Consider the following 27,422-nt stretch of genomic DNA (forward strand, 5'->3'; position numbering starts at 1 on the left):
ATTATTATATATTAATTCTTTACAATTTTTGAAAATTTTGACGGATAATTTGTTGTCTGGATACTAAGCAATAATAATATATACTATATCTGATTAACCAGTACCTAAGCATGTTGCTTGAATTGTAGAGCACGATATATCGAACGAAGTTAGGTTTGGACAAGACTGACTGCGGCAATAAGGTAAAAACAGTATCTTGACATGTCTATGGGTAACATTAACGTAAATTATATTTCCGGATTGGGAAGAAAACAAATCCCACATCGTATAATCCGTAATCGTTGTTTAATGTCTTAATAAATTTGCTGTATACGGAACATTTTATATGCGCGGTAGACGTTGCAGTATGTTCGTGTGGGAGATAATATTATATACTTATAGGAGGTTATCCCTGTTTTATACCAAAAGCAAAAAACAGCTACTTTACATCTGGATATAAGTAAGAAGAATTTTGTCGTATTCCGCGCCCTACTAAGAAGACACAAACAGACTGATTAAATGTGAACATATTAGTAGAAATCACAACGACAGTGATATTGTTTGCATAAAAGTTTTTTGTGTTAAATTTTGCAACCAATGTTCAAACTTAAATAGAAACACTTACTTTTATCTAGTGCTCCTATTTCAATCGTTACATTTTCCTCGTATTCTAACCTTTCGATATCCATATCTTCTTTCTTTATCTCGTCGATTTGTGTCACCTTTGTTTAAGCAAGCGACAAAACTGATCCGTATTACGTCCGATTCTGTTTGTTAACATGTTAACTATTACTTTTTAACTATTTTTTTACGTTAGGTACATAATGTATAATAATAAAATTTTCGATAGAACTTTCAATAATAAATAATGCTTCGTTTAAGAATAAAAAAAAGGAGAAACGACCTCAACCCACATTACGTGTTGCGATCAATATCAGGTTTAATAAAGCACCAGATAAGGATCTCACGAATATAAGATCACATTTGAAAGACTGTGGGTAATTTAATTAAAATCGTATTGAAAATTGTGACACGCCACCGTCACACTTAAATCAATTTGCGAATCAGCTAAACTTTAATTCAAACTAATTTGAACTTGAAATTCATTAATGTCAATAATCTATCCTCGAATCACTGGGAAATAAAAAAATCTATTGTACACAGCTTCCCAAATTCGTTGCTCCATCCTAAGAACTATTGAACAAACATATTTCTAACCTTATTGGGGTTTAATGAGACATTTAATGACGCAATTTATATTTGGATATTTCCACAATTTTGATAATTACAAGATGATTTTAATCATATTTGAGTTATAACCCCAATACATTCCAAATTTATTCCATTAAATTGTGCTATTTTTTCTCTTTTCAATTATTCACGCAATATTGTGTCAAAAATACAAGGTTTTCAATAAGTCTTATTTCTGAGATATGTGCTGTACCATTCTGGTTACTTAAAATTACTTTCATACTATACACATTGTCCCAATAGTGTAAAAGTAAATGGAGCATAAGGTCTTTGATTATGTCAGCGAAATTTGCAATTAAATTGAACCCCTTTTTGCCCGAAAGTTAATTCTAATCTAATAACAACTTTAACTGGCTATAACTTGATGAGTTTAAAGGGCACATCATATTTTTTAATTTACCAAGGGTACTTTTTAATTACCTATAGTACTTACCGCCCCGGTGTGTTATGCGTTATCACCGCAAAAGTTTTACTGTAACTCGTGCGGAATTTGAAAATGTCAGATAATTTATTTAGACTGTCAGTTTTGTCTCAGTTCGAAATAGAGGTATTATTTTTTGAAATTGTTGTATCTTCAGATTGTGTGGATGTGTTCTTTAGTCCAAATGAAATTAAGTTTTCCTGAAAGGAATCATCCCAAAGGAAGTTTTTGAACCAGTCTAAAGAAAACCAATACAAGAAAATGTGTAAGTGAAGATGAAGAAAACGATTTCAGCTATAGAAACTTCAAATATTAGTTAAAATCAGACATCCTAAAACATAAACAGTGGCCCAACAAGTATTTCAAGAATTCTTAAAGAACACAGATTGTCTCGGGGCCTTGGGAAATGATTTTGCGACACCGAATTGGATTTGCCCTTGTATGTTATGTCAAGCAGCAGAAAATTATATTTTTTTTTATCCATAGGCAAGTAGATAGAATAAAGCAGTTATATGGATAACACCAAAAACCATAATTGCGCGTATTCTGCGAAAACAAGAAGAGTAAATCTTTCACCATTCACCTTAACACCGTCCGATATGTAATTGAAAAGTACATTTTCTGGTAAGTTTAAAAATATGTCGAAGTTGAGAGATAAAATATGGTTCTTAGTTGCACTTTACTATACATTTCGTGTATATACATTAAATACTAAATACTTCTTACATTGCAGGAGAAATTTATCTAAAAAATTTTAAGGTTTAGGTAACATAAACGTTATTTTGGTCCTGGGAAAAATACCTACTTTTATACTTTGCCACAACCTGTATAGTATTAAAGAAGTTTTATAAAGTTACCACAAAACTTTGTAGTTTCGCCATCAAAGCCCGTTTTTATCTTTTTAGTTCATTTTAGCAATGGTCATATGGTTGGAATTTGCAAAAAATGCAACGCCTGATTTACCACCCTATATAAAACAATTTAAAAAACTTTCGCAATGAGGCTTCACACGCAGAATCCAGCATCCAGCTGTTTACATTTTTTAGAATGACATGGCGTCGGATCATTTTTAAAATCGGATGCGTATGTTTTACTTATTGTGGCAGTAAACGTTTTTAGGAGATAAACATATACACGTGTTTACAAACGTTTGACGGGGCATATAAATGCATTAACCCAAATAAGTCTGACGAGATAACAATCATATGCTTTTATTTTATTAGACCCTTTCATCCTTTTGATGTCCTACATATACGTTTCAGAATACTGGATCTGTTTCGAAATTTCAAGGATCACTTTCATGCCACACGGCTTCCTAAAAGTAAAATTAGCAACCGGTCCGCAAGGGGTCTTTCTAAAACCAGACATTAAAGAGAACAAGACGGGCATATCGCTGATGTGCTGGATTTCAAAACATTGTATTTATAGATCTAGTGTATGTACAAGTTCCGTCTTATTCCATGTAGCCGTTTAATCGGAACTGGGACGAGGTGCCAGGTGAAGAGTAATAAAGATTTCATATTTGGTGTCGAAATTGTATGTGACAGGGTGACCCGTATATTATGGGGTGGGACCTTTTCTCAAAATCTGTTAAAATAATCAAACAAACTGAAGACACCAAAGCGGTTTGGATTAATTCACACTTTAAAAATATTATATTATTATATATACAGCGTGTTATTTATTTGAATTTTCGTGAACCAATAACAACTTTCTTATTTCAAATGAAACACCCTGTATATTAAATAATTTCTGAATTCTTGGCAAATTATTTCGTATATCATTTTCTAACCTAAAATTTTCTCAGGAATCCAAAAATTGCATAACATACCGGGTGTGTTTAAAATAAGGAAGTTGAAATGACAGGAAGCAAATCCTAAATCAGTCTGGACAGAATCCATGCACCAGATAATATTATTTTCACATCTGGTCTCGTTTTTAACCAATGATCTTGCGGCATTCAACAAACAACATGGCTGCAGACAGATCGTCAATAAGCACTATTTCGCGGTAAACGCGTTTCCATGAGGCTTAAAGTTCTTTCAACCATACTCGAACATGGTTTAATCTCTCGAAATTTACATCTTATTGGTGTAACTGTACTGAGTCCCTGTTAAGTATGAAAACATGTCATACATGGTGCTCCAGAAAATATGCAATTTGCATTGTTCGACAACATTTTCTTTCTTTCTGGTGTGGATTTTCTGCTACATGAAAACGAAGTGGGGTGGTTTTGAACCTGCCTCACCCAATGATTATTTTGTTCTGACCAATACGATTACGTGGATTTGTCGGAAAAGAAAATGTGCGATGCAATCGCCTAGAATTTTGCATCAAGTGAAAACCATATAGTCAATTCATCCTGTTGAATCGAAATTGTCTGATTTTCAACCAACCATGTTTATAATAAACACTGGAAGATCTATAACCAAGATCAATATCGGTGAATTTAGTATCGTTTTTGTTGTTCAAATTCAAATACGACAATAACAATCAACAAAAAAAGTAATAACACGCAGACAACCTTTAGTTACTTTAATATACCTCGATCTAAACAAAATTAATGTGCCACATAAATATTTCTCAGATTGATTTATTCGAGTTAAATGTGACGTAATCATTACCAAACGCAGTTAGTCTAAATATGGGAGGTTTCAACGGCTGCTAATGTTATTAAAAAAAATTGAGGTTTCTTCGTATTTAGAAGTCTATATCATAAATTACACACAGATGTAAGTTCAATTCGATCGTGAGCAGGTTCCAAAATGCTCGTGTCAGATGAATTTTCGTGATGTTAAGAATAAGTATATTAATCTGAACCTTTTAACTTTTCCTACTTTGAATTTAATATAACTGCCTGCTTATTATTACTTAGAAATTTAGAGGAAATCTCTCATGCAACTACAATACAATACAGGGTGGTTTGAATTGCAATTCAACAATGTAAAAAAGTTTGTATAAACATATGTCCTAAAATACTTGATTTCGAAGATACGAGGTGTTTAAATATTGCTGAATATTCCGAGGCCAACAAAACTTACTACCCCTTGATATCTAGAGTTTTAATTAATACGGTATTAAAATATTAATATGAACTGTATTTAGTCTTTACATTGCGATATTTTTATATTACATATTAAAATGGTTATAACGGCTGTGTCGTTTTTACCTAATAACAAATCTAGATATCATTCACTTGATTTTGCATCTACAAAATACTCCAGCAAATGAAGATGGATACATTTGGGTAAGTAAAATCACTTAGTGTTCTTACGACACATCTACAACATTTGTTGTACAAATATCTGTCTCTTGAATTACGATGCGTCTAAATATAACGGTAACCTTATCTACCGGATGCGGCCTATCAGCGTGTTAAGTTGTTTTAACATTATCTACATGCGATGACGGCTTGTTACCCGCATCAATGACGTAAAAAAATCTCTATTAAATCGTCCTACATACCAGTCATGCATGTCTTAAGAGTTACGTGACGAGGATGTTGTACCTTTTTTTGACAGCAGTAAGGCAACTTATAACCTAAATTTGATAAAACATTAATTTCTTAAACGTTGTTTGAGAAAAGCCGCTTACTTTGTCATATTCCAAAGAAAGTGGATCTATAAACTTGTACAAAATACAACTTTTGTGGAATTTAGTCAATTAGTTCGCATAAGAAAGCCCACTGGCCTTACCATCTATCCAAAACTATGGTTGAATAAATTTTAAATGCTGTCCTTATTTGACGTTTTCTTTACATGCTTCAAGATCAGCCTTTATTAAAAATTTTTCTTACAAGTGTAGAGGTACGTAAATATTTTCTTCACCTATAACATTATTCCAATTGCAGATTTAAGACTCAAAGAAAATTGGATACCGTATGTATCCCAAAGATTACAAAAGGGGGTGTAACTCAGTGGTAGAGTGTCCGCTTCGCATGCGGAAAGTCCTGGGTTCAAATCCCAGCTCCTCCATTTAACTTTTTTTGACTACTTTTTTAATCGAAGGTAAGTCACATAATAGTATTAAATAGTTTTCTTGTTTTATAATTCTTTTTTGTTAAAGTTTATCGTTCTAATAATTAAGTATAACGATTTCTAAGCTTTCGTATTTTTTATATATATTTTTTTAAACATGAACGGCAAATGTATCGTTCTTAACAGAAGTTTGTTCTAGACCCTAGAAGTTAAAAATCAATTTAATTAATCATCGTGAATGTATAAATATTTCTTTCTTGCCTTCCCTCTAGTATAGTTAATTAATGGATATGCTGAATGTATGTAATTGAATGTCTGAACTGCAGAATGTGCAACATTGTTAGTGTTAGTTTAACAATTATGTTATAATTTTCAATCTAAAATTATGATGATGCTCATCATTTTTTTTTCGTCTTAAATAGTTTTTAAAAACAAGATTTTTTTTGGTTCAGGCTTAACCACCAATAACGAAAAAACAAAGAGGTGTAATTTAAATAAGCGCGTTTATTTTCAATGCCTTAGACGCTTCGCTGTCTGGCGGTTTCAGTTTGTAAACATATTTCAGCCTGTTTCAGAACGCGAAGAAGCGTGTTATGCTAGGAACTCGCTCCGATTTATTTTGGGGAAAGCCAGAATAAACAAAAAAAATATTCAAGATATATACTTGTATAGCAACGGCTGATGTTCTATATTCGTGATAATCAGGAAGAGAATCGGGACACTTTTATGGCGAATGTTTGGGGATATTAATTATGGTGCGTAAACGTTCACGATCTTTGGATGTTCACCAGGTCCTGTAAATTATTTTTGTAATAATAAGTGACGACAGCGCCAGTTATTAGGTGCCATACAAATTGTCCACGAAAGTGTCCATTTTTCAACTCAGATTTCCAAAACAGTTTGCAATTTGTGGTCTCATATATACAAAGTAAAGTTGGACTAAAGAAATTGTTGCTGTTGCTGTTAAAAAAATATATATACATCACGAAATTTGGTTCTGACAAAAATTTGAATTTCGTCATCTCATGGTGGAAGTTACCATTACTGAAATATTTTTATAATTTTTCATATTACTATATTTGTAAACGCTCATTTCCTAATATATAGTTGACGCACATCTTTATTGAAGTTCCGCTGTCCTATTACAAAAATGGACGCGAAAAAATGAAATCCGAATTTTGTGAATATTTTTTCAATTTAAAACAATGACATTATCCAGAACCTGACCAAAACGTCAGACGTCCAATTAGTATGAAAAAGGTGGAATATCTCGAGAATTACACCATTAATCGAGAAACAAAAAATGCCTTTAAATATTGAATAAAAAAATTGTTCAATAACACCAAACAGGACTCCACTCCTGCCAACTCAATCTTAAATAGAAACTCAGGTTTTCTCAGAAGTTTTCTTATGTACTATCGGTAGATAGCGCAAAAAAAATGACTTATAAAATTTCAATACTATTTCTATTTGACACGAGCGGAGCGAAGAGTGACTTAAAATGTTTACCGAACGTGTTGCATACTATACTTTTTCTACGACCTTTAGTTTTCGGGATACATTTTTGCAAAGCGAATGACGCGACCATCAGCATTTTAAATCTATGATCGTCCCTAACCGGTGACCAAAGTAACGGAAAAGCTCGCAGTGGCTCGTAACGGTGTTTAACAAAGCTAACACTAAAGTCGAATTCATAACATCGATCCGTGTATTTATTGACAAATAGGATAAATCATTTCTCTTCTGTAATAAAAAATAGAGTTTTCCATTTCGTTAATTGTGTAATTCGCGAGATATTGGACCATCTTCATACATACGCCTTAGTCGTGTTAAAATCTTCCTATTACACGGACTCTGTAAGCGAAACGTTAGGTACTTATATTCGCCAGCCAGGAAGGCATTAGCTCGCTTTTTGCGATGTATAATTTAGATTAAAATTAACTTGTTCTGCTCCGCTGAAACACATAAACCATAAGATACAAAATGGACTGATTGATGACCGCAGCGAGTAAAAACTCTTTGCGCAAATGGCCAACTGAAATTCTGTTAAACAATTACTCACAATTATTTTTGAAGCAGCAAATCACCGGTGCATGTTTTATCTGGAACAATAAAAAAAATGAAAAATTAATAACTAAATAATTAATACTCTGCAATTGTAATCACAACGTTACTATTTCGAAAACATTTTCGAGATTAGGTTAATTTACATTTAAAGTATTATTTAGTGACTAACCTCGTTTTCCGTTTTTTTTTTTTTTTTTTGAAAAGTGGGAAAGTGATATATTCCACTTCACAATACTGAATAGATTAACTCACTTTTTCTTCTTCGTATTAATTTACACCTTTGAATAAAACAATCAAAACGGTATATTGTCAGTTAATGTTTAAATAACTGAAAACACCGACCATGTAAGTTACAAGGACAGGCAAACACATCTGCAAAGTTATCAAAAGACATTGCCAGTTGCGTTACAGAAAGCGAAATGTAAATGTGCCTTTGTCGAACATAATAACAGGCCCATTATGTTCCACGTGCTCTCTAAATACATTTAAATAACTATAACCAGGAAGTCCGTACAAAGAAATGGTTTTCTTGAAATTGACGGACCTCAAGTTAGGCACCGGTGAAAGATCGTTAATTAAACAACTAATCAAAAAACTACTTACTGATAATTTTTTTTTAAATATAGGGGCTGCTATTAGTAACAAACTTTATGAATATAATATAAAACGCAATGCTGGACCATTTTCTTTCAAACGAAATAATTTTAATGGCAGACGTGACCGAAACAGATATTAAGAAAGCGCTTATCAGAATAATATAGCTTTCTTCAGGGAAAAGTTATTTAGTTTCACTGCTAATGTGCAAATCGTGGTTAAAATTCGATTATTTCGTTTTAACAATGAAGCTAAAATCGTTGAATTTAGTTTATTATTAATCTTTATCCACAGGAGAATACCGGGTGACCACGGATATATATTGTCAACTACCAAAAAGTGTGCTTTGGCGGAAAAATATGCAACGGAGTAGGAGCCATTTTTCTCAAATTCAAAATAAAAAATTTTAAAGGAAAATTCTTTTTCTCAATTACATAATTTTTTCTTTGCTGTTTAATAAATTTGCTAAAATACAAATAATAATTTCATTTGCAAGTACCATTTTGAAGACGCAATTAAAACCAAAGCAACACACAGTAAATTTTACAATAATTCTTTGTAAGGTTTTAATACTTTAAAGGTTGGTTAAGGGCAAAATCGGCATAATCCACTAGAGTTTTGAAAAAAGAAAGTGTAAAAAGTTGGAGTAGCAGGCGGTGTAATTTAAAAGTTATTAAATGCTGGTTAAAATTTAAATAGCTGTTTATATATTTGCGAAAGCGAAAAATAAAAGACGTGGACATGCAGCAATAATTTTCCACCAAGTGACCTTTATTTCGCCGAACAATCCGCCATGGTTTTTCGATAACTCTGTTTAAGGAACCCTGTGGCAATTTATTTTTCATATATGGCAACAGAACAGTGTGTTCGCAGTTTTCAGTGGTCAATGCCACAACTCGATTATAATCGACCGTAGTAATGAGGATGAGGATGAATCATACCCGTCTGAGAGTTGAAAGCTCGTTAAACCACACAAATGCAAGCTCGATATTATTTTATACCGTAAGTTGTCGTGGGTAGTGGTCGGCACCGCGAAGAGCGCATAAGAAACTATGTTTTTGCAAGATAAGCGTTCCTTTTATTTTGCTGATTGCAGGTTAGAATCCTCCTAGTATGACCACTACGAGTTTCACTAAATAAACGATGTGGAAAACTACAATTTAAGTCACATTAAAGCTTCACGAGTTATAATTCACAAACGTTTTACAGTGCAGTCACTTAAGTAAGTACTATATATGGGAAATTTACAGTATGATACAGTCTTTACACTAGACATGTAAAATATATATTTTGCATTATTATTACTTACGCTTAACCTTGCAATGAATAATTGTTTCCAAATGTTAAAATTGTGCTTAATACCATTGCAACAAATATGGTAGTTTTTGACTGCCTAGACTATTAAGAATCTTGGTTAATTACAAAAAATAAAAATCCACATTACTAAGTACTATCATTATTGTGATGAATTAAAAAAAAATAAAGGCACTTTTATTCTGTGAAATTTTTGAGCTACTCTGTATACTGTTTGGCTTGGAACCCATCTACGTGCACCTAAAATGGTATTTTGGTGGACCAATTAACAAGAACATTTACCATATGTTTTGATATAAAACATTCGCTGTGGGGATGATGGAAATAACAGGCGAATAAATTAGTTTTTTAAATATATTAATAAACGATAATAATAATAACAAATCTTTCCAAGCAGGGGGTTAGCCTTAAAAATAAAAACAGTTGATCCGTTAAAAAACTGATAAACTTCCGTCCAATATGAACAACATACAATGCTTTATATAAAATACTTAATTATTGAATTTCTCTTGCAATGTCCATCACAATCCACCACCATTATCTTTATTCAGTATCTCTTTCATGCATGTCTGCATAGCTATCTGCAGAAAAAGCTTTTTTATTTACCCAAACCTATAACAACTGGAGACCCGATATTCTAATGTCTAGTTCTCAAATAAAAATGAGATATATATTTGACAGAGAAATGTTCCTCCACCAGATCTTATTTGTTTCACCTTATATATGAAAGTAGCTCTTTTTTATTTTTAGCAAATGAAAAAATGAGTGAATCATGTGACAGGAATAAAACATATGTAATATACTTATAAGCATAAATCATTTAACAACAATTGTTTACGGGTTTTGTAAAATACTTTTTGCAATAGGGCGATAATGGTAATTATAGGTTGGTAATTATCGCCGAGCGATTGAATACAATTCATTAATTGCTTCACTGTGTTTAACTTACGAATCAAAGCGACATGAGCAGATAAAAAAAATGCGGTTAGTTACGTATTCATTAGAAATGGTCTCTGATTTCTGGTCAACATTAAACTGCAAATAAACGTTGCAGCACCTCCACGTAATACCTGGAAAATATGTAAATTTCCACAAGACCATTAAAGTTTCTAAAATATTTCACCAATTATAAAATCGCATCTAACCGTAAATCGAGGGGAGTTGGATAATTATTTATAAAATCGTTAAAGATTACGCTGCTGTTTTAACATTAGTGCCATTTTCAAATTATGTAACCGAAGCGCTTGAGTGATCACGCAGCGGCCATATTATCATGAATGAATGCATGCATTCTTGATATTATATATCAAGCACTTGTTCTCTAGGTGGACGTCAATGCCAAGTTGGGGCCACAAAACATAGACAATAGGAAAGCCATACAAATTTTACATTTCTTTGTGATAAAAAAAGGCTTTATAAATGTTTGCTGCAACATTATATACAAGATATTAAGTAAAAAACCCGAATAATCTTTAAAAGAATGACAAACCACTCGCTAAAATTATTTGCTATTTGTTATTTATTATTCAAAATTTAACTGCTTCTACATTTTCCAACAATTTTGTAACGTAGTAACGGTAGTTTATTATCATATTTGTACGATAGGAAAGTACAAACTTGTTTTAAACACAAATAATTTGAAGATTTAGATGAGAAATAATGTAACAGAAACCTATCCAATTGCTGTAAAATATATAGCTGATAGGAATTTCATATTATTGCTGTCATATTTATTAAACTATTTTCCCACACAGCAGTGCAGTATTAGCAGTTTTTCGTAGTATTTCAAACTGGTTTCACGAAGCTAACAAATTCTTTAAGTAAATGTGGTAAATCTTGTTATAACAAATTTCGATTAGTTAGGAAAATAATTCACCTAAATAAGTGCTCAAATAATATTATTAACTATTACATTTCATTGTTTTACGGGAGAGTACGTTTAATAACAATAAAATAAGCTTTAGTTTTCATCACCACTGGGCTAAAATTTACACGAAGTCTTATTGAGTATGTATTGCAGAAAGCTCTTTCAAGTAGAAATTTTTTCAGGTTAGCTATTAGCGCATTTAAATTTAGACCTTTTAATTTGATTACTACTTTGGTAATTGGTAATCGCACACCTACACAGACCTATCAACTCCCAAAGCAAATTTTAGTTAGTTTTAGAAGTATTCCCGACATTTTCAGTGTTGCTTTAGCAGAGCAAAATGTCGCTCTTTAAAATAGGTTTCACACCGCTTGATTAATGCGTATAAAAATATCTAGAATGCATTCCGGCGTCACGATATTCCGGACGAACTACTTTTTATTTCTTATCGTGATGGGCCACATGGTATGGCTCAAAGGTTCGAAAATATCAGTAATGGTTAGTGTATTACTTACAGGTGATTTCGATAGACATTTTGTCCTAATCGTTTACCTTCAGAACTAATCGAATCAAGTAAAAGTAATACGTGACTAATTAAACAAATATACCTTCGTATATAATGTATATACCCACCATACAGGGCGTTCTAATCCCATTATCTCCGACGGTATTCGATTTACGAAAAAAAGTGAATCAAACAAACTTCTACATTGTACCGGAAGTCCAAAAAACGTGGGAAATCTCTGGGATCTAGATAGAATTAGAAAAGAGAATACAAGTTATTCACTTTTTTTCCAAAAGTGATAAATAATAATAAAATCATAAAAAATAGTCATCCTTAAGTTTCTAAGTCTTTATCATACACCGTGTTGATAATTATGCGTTTTGGTGTACAAAGAAAAAATAGGGTTCAAGGATACTATTTTAAGGGGTCCGTCTCTACTAGGGGTCACTATATGACATTTTTATTAAATTGAATTACCCCGTAGAGAAAAAAATATTATAGGAACTTGTTATATAAAATCTAACTGTATATTACAGCCTTACACAGGGCGGCCAGTTTATCATCGACGGGGAAGAACTTAAAAAAATACACGCAACATCTTGTAAATTGTTTTGGTTACAAGATCCTCCTAAAAGAAAAAAATTATAAATATTAAAAACCAGGGTTGGACTGATTTTAATCAATTGATTTAATGCACGATTAAAATCATGATTTTTTTAATTTCAAATCGTGATTTAAATCAAATTGCAATTTTTTAAAATATGTTTTTATTGAGACTAACACAGAAAGCAAAACACAAACATATCACAAATAAAAGCTAAAACACAAGTCTTCAAAAAAAAAAAGATAAATAACATACACTTTATGCTACTTCATTTTCGTTGCATAGTTTGAACAAAAATACTAATTTTCCCCTTTTTTATATCCCCATCCTGTTCTTTATATCTGAAAGTACTGACAGTTCGTTCTACTGACGCTGAGAAAGCAGTTGCACACATAAACTTTTATTATTGGTAGCTGTTTTGCAATTTCTAGCTCATCCTTGTGTGATGTCCACCACTAGTATTCCATTTACGTTTTTTTTATTATTTCAGTCGAAAACATATATTTTTTTAAATAGGCAACTGCGGGCATTCAACTTTATTACTAATGGTAAAAGTCCACTGGTTCCATATAAATTATTAAAGTTTCTAAGGCCAGATTCTTTTCTTCGCGTGTTTTTGCTTTTGAGGGTTCAACATATTAAATGATATATCGTGAGTGCCTGCTTATATTTATACTAATTTTTTTTATTTTTCATAAAAGCAATTCTACAACATTCTCGAAGTTATATCCATATATGTTTCCACTGCTCTACAGTATATGAGAGAGTAGCGTTTTTTCTATGCAAAATATCAAGAGTAACTGATATTGGTTTTAAAATGCTTAAATATTCTTGTGCTGCATGCTTAAGCCCAATATTTGACACCTTTTGGTAAATGGTCAAATCAATTTGGTTTTTGTTTTCTTCGCAGATTTTTAATAATATATCCCACCGAGTGACGTAACGCTATTCCATTGCACATCACTTGGTAGGACTAAAGCGTTGCCTACTGCTTCACTGAATTTCGCTCTAGCTAGATGGTTATCGCGAAAATGCTTAACAATTTGTACTACATGTGGTATTTAAAAGGCTTTGCACAGTAAATTCAAAATATGTGCAAAGCAGCCATAAGTTGTAACTTTTGAGTCCGTCTTTTGTTTGTCTTATGAGGGCCATACTTGCTGCGTTATCTGTAACAAAATATTTTACCTCGCAGTCATATTGTGATTTATATGAAGAAATTAGGTCAAAAACTACTTCAGTGAAATAATGTTAAGGAGGTTTTCCCGACGTATCTATAGTTTCGTAAAGAAGCGCCCGTCAATCTTCAGTTATTATTGTTGTACATATTACTGGCTCATTGTGGCCATTTGACCACTCGTTAATAGACATATTCACATATTGTCCTGACAGAGAAGAAAAATATTAACACGGTTAACTTTTTTTTAAATACGTTGAAAATCGTGTACATTCTATCCTAAAATAAAGAAATTATACGATATGAATACGAAATACTTTTTTTATGTATCGTAAAAAATATATCTGTAGTCTCTAAAAATGTAATTGAAATTTTTTAAATTCTTCTACCTTTTACAAGATGGAAAGTTCAATAAAAATGAAATAAGTAATAATAAAAGAAAACATTATTTATCTACCTGTATTGGTCTTTGAACTATCCCTTGAATTTCTTTCTTGCAGATTTGACAATCGCTCTACATCCAGATTTATTTGGATTTATTGTTTTAATGTAAAACTACCATATGCCTTTTTCTTTTCTGCCAGCCGTTTAAATATTTTCACCCAATGCTCTATTTCCCACTATTCACACTAGGTCCACTCCTTTGACAAACACCAACTAAATACATATTTTTATGAAATTTTAAAAATATCAGTTAAAATCGAAAAATTCATGATTTAAAAAAGAAGTCAATGATTTTTGATTTTTTTAATAGAAATCAAAGTTCGCTCAACACTGTTAAAAGCAATAACACTGATTAGATAATCTTATGTGAGACACTCTGTAGTAATAATTTCGAGAGAGAAGATAAAACGCAATTCACCTTTCGACCAATTACCGCTTTTAATAACGGCCTTGAAAGACAAGAGCGCCCGCGGTGAAGAAACATTAAAGCTTAATATGAAACTTACATAACCAATTTATTAACGCTGCATCTGCGGAATGTGCCGAGGAGAAATTGCTGCGCAGCGTAAGACCGACTTTAATGGATATTCGTACAATGTTTCTGGTACGATTTTGGGTCAGGTTTCCTCATTGAACTATAGCTTCTTAAAGTTCATGCTTTTGCAATATTCGAGAAAATATATCGATTGCGTCGATTTGAAACACGTTTTCTTAATACTTAATCAATAATTCATGACTGAATACTTTCCACAGATTCCGAAAGAAACAGTAACCGGGTGCGTACCATCAGTCATTATATTCACCAAGATCGATAATACAATATCTTGAGAAAAAAAACAACCAACCAACTAGGGAGGTCCAAAATAATTTTAATGATAGATGTTATACAAATCTGGACAATAAAAAGTCGGGAATATCGACCGATTTCTGCGTAGTTAAGGATACGGGCCTAACAATTATAATATATTCGGCCATTAATTGCTTAATTAATATCCGAATAATTTTTGGTTATACCAAAAGGATAAATACAATTGACCTTCTATTTTTATATCTGAAGAAGAGCACCACAGTTTTTGGACGAATAACTTACGAAACGGGTTTTCATCGACAATAAATCCCATCATATTTTCCTAAGTCTAGACAATTATTAACAATAATTGACAATACCTCTACTTATAATTATGTCATGATTTTTCAGTCAACTCCATCCATCGAATAGATAATGGAGCCAATTTTTTGAGGCACATTTTCATTTCCAGGCAGTAATAGTAAGTAAGTAATAATAATCATATCCGTTAAAGCTATTTATTATGTTTCTACCTGCTTCGGTTTTTTGGGAGTAAATCGTTTGTAAACGGGCTGTGACATAATTTGCCATTTTTGATGGTGACACACCAAATTCTGTCACTAAAGGACGAAAATGGAATCGAAATTTCTGATCGAGAAAAGATTCTAGAAAGGATAGCGGAATTCTATACAGAATTATATAGAACAAAAGAATAAGAGGTCAGCATAGAAAAGAAACACATGCATCCGGAGTTGACGGAATCCCTACAGATATATTTGAGGGTAGAAAACGGTTGATTGGGGTCGTAACAAAATTAGTAAACAGTTGCCTCCACCGGGGCAAAATACCCAAAAATTAGAAAACTACAGACCAATATACACACCTATATGAGATACTTACGAAGATCATTACTAATAGGCTAACAAAGAAACTAGATGAATACCAACCATACGAACAAGCTGGCTTCTGAAAGGGCTATTCAACATCAGACCACTTATTAACCATGAGAATACTGACAGAAAAATATAAGAAGTACAAATTTCCACTCTATTTGGCATTCTTAGATTATGAAAAAACATTCGACATAGTGGGACATGATAGCCCTGCGGAATTGCAGGATTGACAGTAGATACATTAGCCTAATACCAAGTACCATATCTGTAGCTACATACTATCTCAACCAGAACGAACGCACAAAGCCGGTAAATATCACCTAAATTTTTCACCTTGTTCCTAAAAGACATATTCAAAAAACTGAAACATCAATGGCGAACGCCTCAATAACCTACGACTCGCCGACGATATAATTCTAATAGCTAATAACGTAAGGGAATTGCAAGAAATGCTAGCAGAGTTGCACACCGAGTCCGGCAAGGTTGATTTGAAGATAAATATTGAAAAAACCAAGGTAAGGTACACGGAAGAAAATGCCACAAAAATAGACTACAAGGAAACAGAGAGAGTCACCGAATAACGGAAGAAATAAAAAAAGACGAACAGTAGCTTGGACTGCCTTCGGGAAACTAAGCTGTATACTGAAGAACCAGCAAATTCAACTAAACCTAAGAACTAAAATTTTTGACTCATGCATCTTGCCAATACTTACATATCCAGCACAAAATGGACAATCACAAAGAAGAACATGAACATTCTAAGAGTCAGGCAACATGCACATAAAGATAAGAAGACAAATACATGGATAAGACAAAGAACAAGGGTAACCGACGTAGTGCACAAAGCCTTAAGACTGAAATGGGAATACGCAGGACATGTTGCCAGGGGAGAAACTAACAAATGGAAAAAATCAGTCCTGGTTTGGAGGCCATACGAATTTCGAAGACCTAGGAGAAGACCACCAATGAGATCGACGGATGATTCAAAACTAATCGCCGACCGAAATCGGATACAAACAGCCTATAGCAGAAGAAGATGGAAGAATGGACTTGAAGAGGGGTATGTTCAAAAATGGACTTAGAAAATGTTAAAAAAGGAAAAGAAGAAGAAGAACATATTGATTTGGTTGTCACAAAAATTTCAAATGATTCCCTTTTTAAAGAAATAAAACATATTGATTGAGCATTTGAGCAAATACGAGAGTATTTTAAGTCTTTTTTGATATAATACAATAATTTTCTTAAAAAAAGAAAGACTTAAATGTTTTCAATTTTCAAGTACATGTGCGATTTTTTCAAAGGTTTTCTAAGACGGTAGATTATAAGAAGTTTTATTTTATACAAATATTTAAAGAAATTATTATTTGACCATCAACCTAGTTTCGGTCAAAACATTTTGATAAATAAAGTAATCAAACATCCCCTCATTTATATAAATAGATTGAAAGTTTAAATAATTGATAACAGCTGGATATATATATACACTCTCACTATTTATTTCCATAATGGCTAATAATTATAAAAAATTATTTGCATAAATCGTCGACTGGGAGATTATAGATAAATCGAAGATGTGACGGGGGAATGGAAATTGAAATCTCCCAGTGCAAATTCTATGGGTTATTATTATTCTACGCATTCAATTCATTGTGTACTTTCCTGTAATGGTGCGAAGCACCTCGTTCGCATTTTTTTCCCTCACAACAAATTGTGTAATTGTTGTAATAACGACCGGGTTTGAAGAAAGCCATTATTTACGACTGGGAGAATATATTAAATCGCGAACAAAAAGAATTGGGCAATTTAAAGAAAATTTTAATTATATCATTGGGCAAATCTCGTGTTTCATCCCGCTGTTGAGAACTACGATTAGTTATTTTAATATTGTTTAAACTCACACTCTATAATAATCCGACCGAATACCTTAAAGCAACTGAAAATAATTGAACTCGTTTGAGAACTCATTAAACCGCAATTTAGAAACAATAAGCAGTCAATCAATCCATCTACAAAAGTTCGGCCAATAACTAGTTACGATTAAGCGTTGATCTAAGTATTTTTTATTGCATGACCGTTTGAAAAATAACAGTTTTCTTTTATTTTCAGGTCAGGCCATAGTTCCATCTGTTCAATTTTTAGGTTTTGTGGTGAGATCGGTGCAGATAATTTAACCTTACGGCTATTTCGGTCTTGATTTATTTACTCGACCGTTTTAAGTAGAATAAACACTAAACCGCTTATATACCAAGGTAAACAAACTTCTATTCAACTACAGTTTTCTATTATTTTGCTTTTGGGTCACGTAGAATGCAAACATTTTTTATATAGCTTTTTGAAAGAGTCCAAAATACATAAAGTTATACAATAAGGATCGTGAATACAAATCTAATGAAATTCTTTCATTAAGTAGGTACCGTCTACCAAAAAATTTTCCACAGACTAAATACTTTTTCTTAATGAGAGCTTTCAATTTTTGAGTATTTATTAAAATATATTTATATCCGATAACTTGTGGTATAATTAAATAAATATGCAACATCCTCGAACACACGGTTTATTAACCACCAAATACATCATTATTTAAGCAATAGCAATAGCAATCGCGTCACTAATTTTAAGAAAGAAACTTAAGGAAATGTTCGAAGACCACCACCACTATGGTTAGATTTTTTTTTAGAAACCGAGTTTTAAATTCAAGGGAACAATTACACCCCCTGGTGGCCATTTCAGAAACTAGAAAATAATTTCTAGCATTTTGTCTTGGCCGATTAACTTTTTTTTTCAAATTTCTAGGACCGTCCGATTTCTAATGTCGTACCTCGTTTTCCTTACTGGAACACATATCTCTGGTCCTACTATAATAAAGGATGACTTCTCGAAGCTGGACAATGCACAAAATCTGAGACACTGCAAGTAACTTTAACAAATTTTGGGAAAATGTGATATTCACTTAAACAGTTAACAAAACTAATCGGTATGAATATCGAACCCGTGGCTTGATGAAAATTTTGTCGTTTCGCTATTTTTTTCAATCGTCCCCTAACTGCTTTGCTGCATTACTCCGGGAAAAAAAAGGAAAAAACAAATAATGGAATTCGGAATTATGAAATTGTTATATGCGCATATTAGCAATTACTAGACAACGAAAGGTCATTCGTGTTGGCCAATATAGCCATCCGTTAAACTATAATTTACAGCCTATTAAATTTATTGGTTTGATAAATATAATAAATAAAGATTAAGTGGGCAAATTATAGATCAAAAGCAGGAAATTCAATTTACTCTTCAATCGAATAAAACTTTATAGCTATATACGAGTATATTGTAAATGAAATAATGCTGGTTACGTCTTTATTTTCTTATTTTGCTTTGCCGTTTAGTCATAATTATCAGGCGAATCCATTAAAGCAATATTTTCATTAAAGGATTGGGAAATTCGGTTTTTGTAATATGTGTCGAAAATGAGATAGTATGAAGCAGACCGTTTCATATAAAATTGGTAGACTATACTTAAGAAGCTATAAAACAACCGAGTAATCCAATCTACTCGAATGCATAGATAGATATAGGTGTATTTCACCTTTTGCCAGTTTGAATTTATCGGTTTATTCAACTGGGCGCATGGAATACTCAATAGTTTAATTGACTTCCGTATTCCGATTTAAAATGCCTAATGTTAGCTTTGTTGTATTCGTTCGGTCGTTTATTATTGTTAGTAGCATCTGCCGTTCCGGACTGCGGAACAACAAGACAACAATGGCGAGTTTCCATTAATAAATCAACCACAAACAGTTTTATCGGTACCTACCTAGCGATAGGTACTGTTGAACAAAAATTAACATGACATTTGCAAAATGTTAATTTTGAGATATCAAACATTTGATCGCTTACAAAATACAAAATTGTAGTACCAGAGTTGTATTTTTGTGTTCCTAAAAATGTCAACCAAAACATCAAAATTGTCGAATTTAGTCCAAAAATTTTAACCGCATTGTTTACGATATTTATTAGTAACGTATATTATTCTCTAGCCCTTTAGAAATAGGTACCCTCCGGGAAATTTGGGCACCAAAATTTATTGACAGCACTGTATAATCACTGAGGCAAATACTTTATTATATCCAACTACTAAATTCCCATGACGATGTGCTGCATGTATTTTCTTCAAACCGTAGGATACTAAACAAGTAACTAAATTGCCAATGCATAATTTATTAGCATTCCGAACCAACGACACATAAATTGAAATTTTCTCCCATCAAAAATTGTTGATTATTCGTCATTTTTGCTCTTTCTATTTTTATGAAAATAGCAATAACCGCTTACTGCTTCAAATTTTACTTTAAACGTTTTTTTAAAAGCTTTTTAAGAAACTCAGTTTAGTTATTTGATAACGTAGATAGGTTTAAATATTTGAAAATAGAAATGGTTTTGTTTCACTGAGACTCGAACACTGTCTTTTTAACCCAATCTATGGTTTACAATGTATTTTTAACAGAGGTATCGGCAACGTTGCTTCCGCACCTAAAAAGGGCGTTAGCAGCCGGAAAGCGTTAACCCATTTTATCAGCATAGTTTTTGTCGACGCACAACAAATACAATTTTCGCCGTTTAAATCGTGCTAACCCACTGCTAGCCGCCGCCGATGGTCTCGACGACATTTTCATGATTTCTAATTGCCTTTACTGTTACGGACAATTTACGATACCACTAACACTTAACAGTTCTTCGTAAATTGCAAGAAATCTTCTATGATCTATTACTTTTTTTTCTATCGGCACTATTTCGCGGTGTTTATAATGATGGTCGGGTTAAAAATATCTAGCTGCTCTCTAATTTTGCTCTTGCTGGATGGCTGGGGAATATTCCGCAATGAAAATGACTTCCGACTACGTGTGTCTTTTAATGACGGGAAGCGATCAAGTTAATTATTTATTGCTTGTTCGGCCACACTCTATTCGGTTATGAATTAAAATAAAACAAGTCGAAAAACATTAACTTTCTTTAACTTAAATTAATGTAAATTCCAACATTTAACTGAACAACAAATCTAGTCTAATTAGGCCGTCGATTAAAAAAAATTATTCTTTTTCTGTAATTCAAAACAGATATTAAAAATGACGAACGGCAAAAAATTACACCATGCTAAACTATGCTACTAACCCAACACCAAAGATCTACTTACCGCTTCACTTTAATTGATTTGTTACATAATGGGTTGAATGCGTAAAAAAACAAAAATGAGTCCAGTAACTGGATTTGCTATAACAATGCTTTTCTACTCCCGTCTGTAAAATACCTAATTACACACCTATCTAGCGTGCGGGAAGCGTCACTTTACCACGTCAGTTTCGTTTCCCATGAATCCGAGCTACTTCGGACATTTCCGTAATTTTACCGCACGGATTTGGGAGCAATCGGATGTTTTCGGAAATATTTCCCACGCTTTGAATTTTGACGTTTGTCAATTCTGAAGGTCATGTCAATAAACTAACGGTCGTAGAAAAAGTATAGTATGCAACACGTTCGGTAAACTTTTTAAGTCACTCGTTTATTAAATACTCGCTACGCTGCGCTCCGCTCGTGTCAAACAAATTCGTGAGTCAAATGCCGTTTACCGCACTTGTTGCATAATGTACCATTTTTTTGCATGACTTTCTATAGAATTTAAAGATTGTACACTTTTTCTGACTTTTGAAGATGAATTTTGTTTTTTATTACATAGAAATAAAAACGAAAACAAAATGTTAAACGGAAAGATGGAAAAATTCCTCCACAAATTGAAATATAGGAGAACAATAGCGGATAAATGCTATTTTACCACATAGTTACCTCCGCAACAATTTTAACGAAATTTTAATATATATAGCTAATGTCATTTTTTCCCAACGTTCAACCGTTCGATTAAAGTGATGTTAGGTAATGAAAGGGCAAGTCTTTAGATACAAAATGAAAGGTTGTCATTGTGCTGCAATACACCCAAATACATATAAATATAAAATAAACAATATGCCACAGCGTAACTGAGCTGATGGTCGGACGGTCCCACATAACAGTTAAAAATTATCCTTTATTGTCATACTTCATGCGTTTTTAATAAATAAATTATATTACAATATTTGCAGGAGACCAAAAGTCGGTACTTCTTTAATCACGTGTATATACTCTATTTAGTTCTATTTGGATTTTATTGCAATACTCAAATATCAAAAATTGAAACTATTTTTCAAAATATAAGGGGAAATAATCAGAACACAACTCAAAAGAGAGTATAAATGTTTACTTTAACAAAGATGTAAATGTAAGTAAATTAAAACTGTATTTATAAGTTCTAATATAAAAAGCATTCATACACAATTTATGTCGCAAGTGGCAACGCTGTCAACCACCGAGGGCTTGCCAACTGAAAGTTAAACGAACCCATTTCGAAAATTAACATCGAATACCACTAACTGATTAATCTTAATAGAAGAAACTAAAATTAAACCCAATTAAACGTGCGTTTCGTAATTTTCTCGGACGAAATAATAATAGTTATATAAATGTTAATATGCACAAGCGCAGAATAAATAAATAGCAAGCAACAAAAATGGGACTTTTATGCAGAATAATACGTAAGTTACGCGGATATTTTATTATGGGTTAGGTCAACAAAACTAAGATTTAGTTGTTAATTTGACAAGCATCTTGGCTGCGGGATAAGACAGATTAGATTAGAATAGGTGCTAATAATACAAACGACCAACAATTTGATCTTTTGCTTTTTGTTGGTATGTGCCACACGTTTCTTCACGAAATTTTGGCAATTAAATTTAGTTTACACAAACGCAGTCGTACTCGATGTCGACACCATAACTAGAGACGATTTTACTACGCTTTTGCAGACAATTTCGATTGGTCAGCGCAGCTTCCAGCATGTGGCTGTACCTTTCTTAGATTTCTTAATACCAGTGGAGCAAACGAAGCACCAAAACGCTATAAAATAAGTATTTTCAACCGATCTCTAAATAATTTATTTTGGTATAATTAGCGTTAAAAATCTTACGGGAGTGAGCTGATAAGTCTCGGGCCTGACAATGAAAACAAAGCTTTCATTTTTTTTCTTTATTTTTCTTAGTTCAACAGTCTTTATAAAACACAGCAGCAAGTACTTCTTCGTTGCTCTCAAATCTTGGTCCACCAATTCAACTTTTGAGATTAGGTTACAGAGCATTCTGCAATTTTGTAAATATAGTCCAAGATCGTCATAATTCCTCTTGTATCCCAAAAACACATATCTTGCTAGCTGACAGTTTTTTATTTTGTCAACCATAGTTATAAATCGACGCACAAATTCATCAGGCTTTCGTTAATAGAGTGCTAAACTCTCACTTTACTTTCAACAGGTTCCCTTTTCAACTTTTGACGAGACATTAAGAAGCACGGAACTCATCTTACACAGAGCTTTCTCACATCCAAAATATTATTTAAAATTTTGCCAATGAGCTCTTTTGACATTTTTACAGTTTCCGCTATCTCAAACAAATTTAATCTACGGTTTTTCAACACTATTTTTTGGATTTTTTCTACCATTTCAGGCAATGTCACTTCTACGGAACGTCCGAAGGGTGGCTCATCACTAGTGCTGCTGAGACCTTTTCTAAATGCATCTATAGATTATAATTTCCAAGAATTTGTCCATCTCCTCTTTGATTTGAGAATACGCGAAGACCCTTTTAATGAAGGTATTTTATAACTGCAAGTTTTTCATAATTTTCCATTTTTGTAAAAATGTGAAAATAAAAATTTGTATACAAATAACCTAGTTAAGGATAGTACTATAGATTGCCGATAACAAAATTACATGGATACACCTACATATCAGACACGCGAGTTTTCAACCGTGGAATTCCAAATTTGATAAAAAATATGTATTAACAAAAAATTTCCTTTTTTTTTGGAATGGTTCGGGGAAAATGCAAAGTTAATCGAATAATAGCAATAATTAATAAAATTTCAAATCAAGCCCTATCTGTGACCTGTGCCTACTTATTTGCCTTTGAAAAGTAATTTATTATTCTAATATCCAATGCAAAAAATAATAATATATGTGGTTTTGACACTGGAAACTAGTTAATAGTCAAACATATTTTTTAGTGACAATAATTGGTCCACTTACAATGTCCCCAATACATCATATTTAAGTCCATAATTAAATAAGTTTATAATAATTATACCATAATTCCAATGGCTATAACGCTAGCGGATACGATTCCGCTCAACAATTTCGGCTTTTGTCCACAGTTTTTAATTCTAACCAACTTTTAAGTAACGGCCTAGTATTTTTTTATCACTGTACTCCTAATGAAAGAAAATATCGGGATTATTCGTTAGTTTTTGTCAAAATACAATTGTTTTCCAACCTATCCTTTATTCACCAACTATGCTTTATTTTTGTCATTACACGTAGATAATATTATTTTTTTTAACTTTTTAAAGTAACAGTTTCGTTGCTATAATAGTGCTGATTTTATACTGTCAAGTACTTATCATTTTAACTTCGAACTTAGCCATCTCCACCAACGATTTCCTGGGGAAATCTAAGCGAAGAATATCAAATACAAATTACTTATGACTCGTCTGCCTCAACGCAGCACAAAACTTAATAAAGTGAATACGAACTATTGATTTGTAAACGCTCCCAGCGATCGAAACGATAGGTATTCGCATATAAAGTAATTCCACCGTAAACCTACACGTGAGCAGGGTTTACATTTCAACAAAAGGTAAATAAACTCTGACCGATTGTAACAAAGGTGAACTGTGTTCTACCAACAATATTAAATTTTACTTATTTTGTATTTTTGTAGCGAATATACCACATATTAGGTATATCAAAAAGAGAGGCACAAATCCTGAATGTCAACAGAGAGTCTTAAAATGCGAAAAAACAAGCTGGAGCGGTTTTTGATTTACAAAAACATTCACGCTAGGTCACGAATACTTTACGTCCGAAAAGAAAATGAAAAAGTGATAGCAAAATTTTAAGAAACATTACTGGAGAATCAGGGGCTAAGACGTCTATAGTAAAACATTATAGGAAAGAAACAGTTTAATCGGAGCAAGACACAACCGAGCCGGTAAGAATCAAAGAAGTGTAAAAAAGAACAATTTACTGTTTTGAAAAAAAAAATGTTCATAGTTAAAATACTATGGAAAAATAAGGAATAATTCAAAATTAATAAAATACTGTTTTTTCTTATCTGAAGTTTCTAAATAGCTGTTTCTTAATAGTTTGAAAGGTATAGGGAGTTAAGTGCCTGATCATATGATGGGTATGTACCAAGCAGACCAGAACTGCGAACTATTCAGTAGGGAACCTATACTTGGTCCACTGTCATTCAGGGGGTATTCTAGTAATACAAAGTACAACAAGCTATCATCGAACGGCAGAAGCGTATAGAAGAAATACAGCGATACAGCCAAAACCGTTCCGAATACGTTATATGTTCAAAAAGGAAGGTGAATTTTTTTTGTTATGTTGTATGTCTCTAACATATGTTCACAGTTTCAACAAAGTGCTGCAAAACACTTGAAATGTTGACAACGGCAAATGGTGAATCCTACTTTGAGCAAAAAAAATGTTGTGGTAGAAGATGGTCGAGAAGACGCCCATGCCGAACCTCGCTTTGGACGCTCCACCACGTCATTAACTGATGAAAGCGTTAAAGAAGTGAAACAAATGGTGTTGAAAAAACGTTGAAAAACTATTAGGGAAGTGGCTAAAGACGTCGGCATGGAATGTCTAGCAGCAAAATTTGTTCCGAAACTGCTTGATTTTGAATCCTGATATGCTCAAAAAGGTGACTGGTGACGCATCATGGGTATGTGGTTATGACGTCGAAACCAAAGCCCAGTCATCCTAATGGAAGAACGCAGAATCGCCAAGACCGAAAAAAGCACGTCGAGTTCGATCAAATGTCAAGGTTTTGCTAAGTGTTTTCTTTGATTATCGTAACGTAGTACATCAGGAGTTCTTACCACAAGGTCGTACGGTCAATAAAGAGTATTGAAGTTATGCGCCGTTTGCGAGAAGCAATACGTAGAAAATTTCCGGAATTGTGAGAAAACAATTCATTGACTTTGCGTCACGATAATGCACCTGCTCACTCATCGCTGCTTGTGTTTAACTTTTTGGACCAAAAACAAAACCACAATGTGACTTTTCTTGTTCCTAAAACTCAAGAAACCCATGAAATGAAGGAAGTTTGGAACGATTGGGCAGATAAAGAAAAAATCGATAGAAGAACTCTCTAAGGGATTACTTTGAAGGGGACAACATTAATGTGGATGAATAAATAAATATTTTTTGATAAAACTTAAAAGTCACCTTACTTTTTGAACATACCTTGTATCATACAAAATTTCTCTAAAGCCCGGATGCTACCACAGAGCATCATTTTTTAAACATAATACAAACGGCTGAAATTATCACGAGAAAAATAAACATTTTGACTTTTACGAGGAATAATGGTAAAGGATGTCAAAAATAAATATTTTATAGCAAAGAATGAGAATGACCAGTTAGGCATTTGGGCGGTTATACATTCCGGGCGATGTACATGTATGACCGTTCTATTTATGTAAACAAATAAACGCGTACGAAACCGCCGCGGTGAAAAGGACAAATTACCGGCGAGTTTGTGTATCGTATCCTTGAGAACGATGATCAGAAATAGCTTATAAGAAAGTGAATACGTGATGTTTATAAGTAAGCTACCCACCTGGTTTTTTGAGTGATTTTAAGACAAAAACCATATCAAAAAAGTTTCCACTCCTTATGTAGGAATTTGGCTAGTAGGATAGGAAATTAAAACAAAACAAGAAATAACTTTTTTAAATCTGTTATTAATATTTAATTTGTTTTAACTCACTAAGATTAAAATTTTCAACGAACACCGCTCTAAATATTAATTATAATATAGATAAAAGAAAAACTTGACCAAACAATTAGTTTAAAATACATTTGATACATGGCAAATAGAATAAAAAAAATTTGTTGTAAATTCTATATTTTACGGAACATTTTAAATAAGGTCTGGTAAAATCTAGAAAAACTTTCTATTAAGACATCTTTCGTGAAAAGTTACTAAATTTGCAAGGAACATATATGCACCTAGCTTTTGAGGTTGTTCAACTGACCTAAAAAAAGTGGTTATGTAGTTATGTTCATGCAACTCCAAGAAATAATTCCAACGTATATTTTTATGCCAGATACAATAAAGCTATTAGCCATTTATATTTCACTAAGCTTTTAACTCACAATTTTGATATTATAATTTTAAACGTAAATCATACTGGATTGCTCTCAAATATAAATACCCATAGTCCCAACTAGCACCATAAATAAATATGTATAATGTTTTCAAGTTGGGATGCACACATTTAAATTAATAATTTTGTTTCATTTCGGTTTGATATTCTATAGTAATTGCAAGGAATTTTATAATTGGTGTTTTTCTAAGTCTATATTGTAATTAGTTGATTCAATTTTAAATTTAGG

The 27,422-nt window shown here is 32.6% G+C and overlaps 1 protein-coding gene and 1 non-coding gene across 5 annotated transcripts in view; one reads left to right on the forward strand and one right to left on the reverse strand.

The window, feature by feature from the left end:
• LOC132703941 (centromere-associated protein E) overlaps positions 1 to 27,422 on the reverse strand; it is a 41,012-nt gene that overhangs the window by 10,607 nt on the left and 2,983 nt on the right. For 2 of the 4 annotated variants that reach the window (XM_060673503.1, XM_060673502.1), the window contains exon 2: positions 7,691 to 7,730. The exons of 1 other annotated variant lie outside the window; for it this stretch is intronic. The gene's annotated coding sequence lies outside the window, so the exon portion shown is untranslated. Of the gene's footprint in view, positions 1 to 1,663; positions 1,719 to 7,690; positions 7,731 to 27,422 lie in introns of those variants that run through there. One more of the 4 variants, XM_060673505.1, reaches the window with a different exon arrangement.
• On the forward strand, positions 5,554 to 5,625 carry Trnaa-cgc (transfer RNA alanine (anticodon CGC)). Its single transcript has one exon. It is a non-coding gene; the product is annotated as a tRNA-Ala (tRNA).

This window comes from Cylas formicarius, unplaced genomic scaffold, assembly GCF_029955315.1.
Source record: "Cylas formicarius isolate icCylForm1 unplaced genomic scaffold, icCylForm1.1 PGA_scaffold_6__28_contigs__length_40554024, whole genome shotgun sequence".
Lineage (NCBI taxonomy): Eukaryota > Metazoa > Arthropoda > Insecta > Coleoptera > Brentidae > Cylas > Cylas formicarius.